The following is a 5,949-nucleotide window of genomic DNA, read 5'->3' as shown; positions in this document are numbered from 1 at the left end:
GGGCTAATACAAGGAAAGATAAGAGAATGAATCTTAATGTAGTTGAAAGTGTTTGAAAGAATAACACTGTATTTATAGTTGACAAGTACCTTGAACAAAAATACAAGTCATAAAATTCATGTCATATTTGGATTTTGTTACTAAAATTTCAACAAATTTACCTTTTATGGTTAAACTTATTATATAATCAAAATTGTATTTCTTTTACCTTCTAATTTATTGTGGAATTAATATTTTTTCCTAATTAGCATTGAAGATAGAAAGAAAGAATGATAAATATTCATCCTAAAATGTAGGTCAACATCATATTTTGTCCAAATCGTATCTAGTCCATATATTTATTTCTCTTCATTAATATACCTTTTTTATAAGAGGAAAAATTATGCTTTGAAGGATGAAAAACAAGTCAAAGATTTCATTCACGAATAGGAATTAGTTTTATTAAAATAAAGTATGTACTATATTTATATCAGTTTATATGATACAATATTTTTTTATACTTATTAGGTAATTAAAATAGTATTTTCATTCCTTGTAAAATCAACAGTTTTTCTTAATCTTCCTCACAGATAGAAATAGAATAATAATAAATATTTATCCATAAATGTAGTTCTAAATAAAATTTTCTTAGAATGGTGTATTTAGTTTACATATTTATTTTTATTAATTAATATACCAATTAAAAAAAGATGTTTTGAAGGATCAAACAAGTCAAAACATTCATGCACAAATATGAATCGTTTATAGTAAAATAAAGTATATACTATCTTTATTTCATCCTATATAAATTTCCGACTTAAGTTACTTTTTTTAAAAAATTGATTTTATTTTTTAATAAGAAAAATGGTACACGTAAAATTTATCAACAATGTCAACTATAAGAATTTGTATAGTAGCCAAGATATTCAATAGTTTTCCACATGACCTATCGAATTTGGAGTGTTACACTATTTTATTGTAATTAAAAGAATGTACTTATTTAATTGTCTATTTATATGTTTTCTCTTAATCCTGGCTAGTGAAAGATCGACCAGGCAGGATGAGGATGAAGTGCAGATCAAATAATGTATGATCATTCAGCTTCAAAATCATACAAAGAGCCTGTTTGGATTAGCTAACTATAAATTAACAACATGTAAATTTAGTGCGAAAATTAATTTTATAAATAATTTGTTACAAGTTTGGATAGAGGTGATGAAACCGATAATAAAAAGTTGATGTATTTGGCAAAAAATACTATTAAGTTGTGGTACTATTAAAATGACTGAAAGACCCTAAATATTGTCGAAAAATTATATATTAAACCTAATTCTTTATACAAAAGAACAAATGGCATATACCAATCAAAGAATTAGTAACACCAAAGACAATAAGTTGTTGAACTTTTTTTGTGTGTGGAAAAATGGGAAAATGTAGAAGGCCTCAATTTCAAGTTCGATAGCATTTTAAACCTTCCACATTCATTGTTTGAACTTACATATTGATGAATATTATTTTTATTATCAAGAACTTATTGTAAGGTGATGAACTCCAAAGAAAATTTATCTCTTCTTATATTGAAAATGATGTCATTGTTGTATTTGTTGATCAAGGTAAAGGAAAGGACATGGATATGACTAGAACACATCAATGCTACAGTTGGAAACAAATATGGTCATATCACTAGCAATTGTAGCAAGAAGTTCTGTAATTATTGTAAACAACGAGGACACATTATCAAAGAATATCCCACACGCCCTAAAAATCGTAGGGTCAGTGCTTTTCAAATTGGGATAAATAGTTTCATCACTACTGATAACTCATCTTCAGGACAAGTTCTTACTTCTAAAATGGTACAACAAATGATAGTGTCATTCTTTCAGCACTGGTATAACAAGGTAATGATGTTACATCTAATTTTTGTATTGTTAATTCGGGTGCTTTCAATCATATGACCATCTAAATGAGCACCCTAAAACATGTTCGTAAGTATCAAGGTCCATCACAAATACAGATTGTCAACGGTGGTAATTTATCCATTACCAAGGTTGGAGACATTACTCCAACTTCAAGAATGTTTTTATTTCATCAAAGCTCTCAACTAGTCTTATTTCAGCTAGACATTTAGTAGATAACAATTGTGATGTGCATTTTTCTCGTAATGGTTGGTTTGTACAGGATCAAGTGTAGAAGACGATAATCGTGAAGGGCCCTAAAGTTGAACGATTGTTTCCTATACAGTTTTTCATTCCTCTTGTTTTATCTTTTGCTTGTACCTCTACTGGTAGTAAGACTGAGGTTTGGCATAAGCGTCTAGGACATCTAAATTTTGTTGTGTTGTTTCATTTATTAAACTCTAGTTTATTGGTAAACAAAAATCAATTTTCAGCTGCTTTCATTGATTGTTCTACTTTTAAATTAGGCAAAAGTAAAACTCTTCATTTTCCTAATTTTGGTAGTCATGCTACAAGGCGTTTTGATGTCATTCCATAGTGATGTTTGGGGCATTTCACCAATTATTTCTCATTCTCATTTCAAATAATTTGTGACATTCATAAATAATTATATTCGATTTACATGGGTGTATTTTCTTCGATCCAAATGTGAGGTATTCTCCATGTTCAAGACAATTTTGGCTTACATTGAGACTCAATTTTCTACGAGCATCAAATTATTAAGATCTGATTCTGGTGGAGAATATATGTCTTATGAATTCAAAAAGTCTTTCTTGACAAAGGAATTGTCTCACAATGCTCTTACGGATATATACTATTGATTGAGTCCTCTCTACCATCTAAATACTAGATGGAAGCTTTGTCTACTACTGTCTATTTAATTAATATACTTCCATCTAAAGTTCTAAATCTTGAGTCTCCATATTTCGTCCCTATAATTAAAATCCTAACTATAGTGATTTTCATACATATGGTTGTATTTTCTTTGTGCATTTACCTCCTTCACAACACAATAAACTTTCTTTACAGTCTACTAAATGTGCTTTTATGGATTATAGTACTTCACAAAAAAGTTTTATTTGCTATGATCCATGTTCTCACAAATTTAATGTTTCTAGAAATGTTTTATTATTTAAGAATGAGTATTTATTTCCTACTATTGTAGATTCCTTTTCTGATTCTCCTCTTCTTCTTACTTTTGAGGATTTATTATTTTCTTTTCAGAGGTTCAATCTTAAAAGAAATGTTTCTAAAAAATGTTCCTTTTCTGTTTCTAGAAATGTTTTTTAAGTTGGTAAGATGCTAACTCAACCCGATCATTCCCAGTTACCTGCATCACTTCAAAGATCTTCTTGACCTCATCAATGAAGTTCTGGAGATCCTAACCAACCTGCGATCCTAAGAAATCTGGCGGATTCATCCTGACAAAATCTCACACTCCACCTGCAGTGGATACAACATTAGCATTTGTCGGAACTGGAGCCCATTGATTGTTCTAGTTGGCAACAACACTCTGAGCCAACATCTGAATGGCGTTCCAAAATTCTGCATTCGAAACTTCTTGATCTGGGACTAGAGGAGTTTCGTTTGCGTTCCTGACATTCGCATTCCTGGCATTAGCTCTGCGAGTAGGCATGATCACTGAAACGTAGAACGTTGAGTTAGAACGGAATTAGATCATACCTTACGCACGATAAGAGTAACAAGAAAATGAAGATTTTTCCTAAAACACTTTGTAGCCTCCCTCTCATTAGATTTGATGCACTTCACACCCATGAAAATGACTCTACTTAGTGCGGCTTTTCAGACATCCTAGGACTCTTAAACCTAATGCTCTTATACCAATTTTGTCAATCCCCGAGCTACTCCCGAGACGCGTACACAGGACATAGGATCACAAGTGACCCCAAGCTAACCCTGATGGCATGACATGAATATACTTAGAAATATAATAACTGATGCGGAAGCTAAATCATGAAAATGAAAGTGATGGGAATACCCACATACTAAACTGAATATATCAAATCTGATAGTTTTAATACAAAAGAAATATCAAACTCAAATACTAAGCAGAATCTAACTATGTCTGAAATAAGCCTCTAAACTGACTAGAAATATTGGGACATTCCCCAACTAGATCTAGCAAAACTGCAACTAAAGAATAAAAGCGATAAAGATAAACATGTCACTAGTTCTCGAAGAATGAGGACTCACCACTGATGTTGCTGAACTGAAGATCGGGAACCGATCTAAGTGTGATCTGGATGCTGAGAACCTGAACCTACATCACGAGATGATGTAGTGCAGAGTATGCATCAATACTTGAAAGGTACTGAGCATGTAGGATAGAATAAAGCTTAAATAAGCATATAACTGAACAAGCAATAACTCAAGAGCATAATCTGAACACTATATAGATACTGAATACTGAACTAACTATATGCAATGACCAAATGATAACATGTTGAGACTGAATATTGACTATATTGACATATGGTCAATGCAATGGAGTCTGACTGAACTGTGGGAGCTACTAATAACCGATAATAAAACCACATGAGCAAAATGTGGATTTCGATGTATACGCCCTAGACCCAATACACCCGGCCAAAGGTGTAGAGGCATGTTTTCGGGATAACTAAAATGATGCCCACAGAGGGGACTTACAACCTACATGACTCGTAGTTCTAGGACTATATGGGTGACTGACCCTAGTCCAACTCGGTATTACGCTACTCCCATTAGATTAAATGATCAACACATTAAGACTGAATTTTATGATATACTAGATAGCTCAAAACTGACATGCAAACTGGGATTGCACATTAATATACTGATAATGACACATTCAAGACTGGGGCATATATATCTGAAATACTGAAATATCTAACCTAGTATGTGTAATTCAAGAACTAAAGAAATACATAGCTAAGGTTCTGAAATTTATGCAATAACGAAATAATAACATGATAATCTGATTTGGAACATATAATTAACTAATTCATGAGAATCTATTGAAGTTCTAGAAACCCTAGGACTAGTTAATAATAGGGAATCAAGAATCTGACTGAATTCTAGGGACCTAATGGGTGAAAAGAACCCACTAGTGAAATCCCACATACCTGGTGACGAATTCCACAGAGAAATCCTTCGATTTAAGGGCTAGAACTGGAGGAAACTTGTTGCGTTCTTGAACTAGGGTTGCTCGACCTTTTCTCCTCTTTCGCTTCTAATTTTCTAAGTTTTTTATTAAAGATCTGACTTAGGTAAGTTCTAGTTATTTTTTTAGGCTAAAATTGACCAAAACCACATAGTTTAAGGTTAAAATGGCATAGTTTAGGGGTCCAACGAAATAATAAAAGACCAAAAGACCCCTGACTTAAGTTTCAGACAGGGCTGACCACGGCCACTTTCACGGACCATGAAAGGGACCACGGACCGTAAAGATGGTCGTGGTCTGCACTTGGTCCAGGAGTTGGGGGTTCTGGGGTTTGGTCCACGAACCCCTACCACCGTGTGGAGGACCACGGATCGTGAAGGTCCCAATGGACCTCACTTAGGTTGAGGTCTGTAGGCTCAGGTCTGGGAGCCTATTGGATAGCCTTCACTGATCACTCCACGACTCTTGTGAGGGACCACGGACCGTGAAGGCCCTCGTTGTCTTCACTTGGGAATGGAGGTCTAAGGGGTTGGCTAGGGGGGGTACTACCTCAACTCTACGGACGCCACCACGGACAGTGAAGGTGCCCGTGGTTTGATGTCTGTGCCAGGTTGTCACTCCCCGAGCCTACACCCTGGGCGGGACCGGCACTCGGAGACCATTGCTGGCCCCAAGCGAACCCTTGGCCTGGCTTTCTTAACTCAGCGGAAACTTAACTCAACAGTACAACTCAATGCAATGAAAGGTTATAAAACAACCAACTGATGCATAACATGCCAAAAGGCAGCTCGAGTCTCAAAATAGAATATTTACATATATACATAGATAAGAGACTCAAAACTAACTGACTGACTG

The 5,949-nt window shown here is 34.4% G+C and overlaps 1 pseudogene; it reads right to left on the bottom strand.

Annotated features, from left to right (window-relative positions):
- LOC102578968 (mediator of RNA polymerase II transcription subunit 20a-like) overlaps positions 1-3,570 on the bottom strand; it is a 5,020-nt pseudogene extending 1,450 nt beyond the window's left edge.
- Between the last annotated feature and the right edge of the window lie 2,379 nt (positions 3,571-5,949).

This window comes from Solanum tuberosum, unplaced genomic scaffold (genome assembly GCF_000226075.1).
Source record: "Solanum tuberosum cultivar DM 1-3 516 R44 unplaced genomic scaffold, SolTub_3.0 scf00589, whole genome shotgun sequence".
NCBI classification, from domain to species: domain Eukaryota; kingdom Viridiplantae; phylum Streptophyta; class Magnoliopsida; order Solanales; family Solanaceae; genus Solanum; species Solanum tuberosum.
The sequence above is the reverse complement of the archived record's forward strand: the minus strand, read 5'-3'. Positions and strand labels throughout refer to the sequence as shown.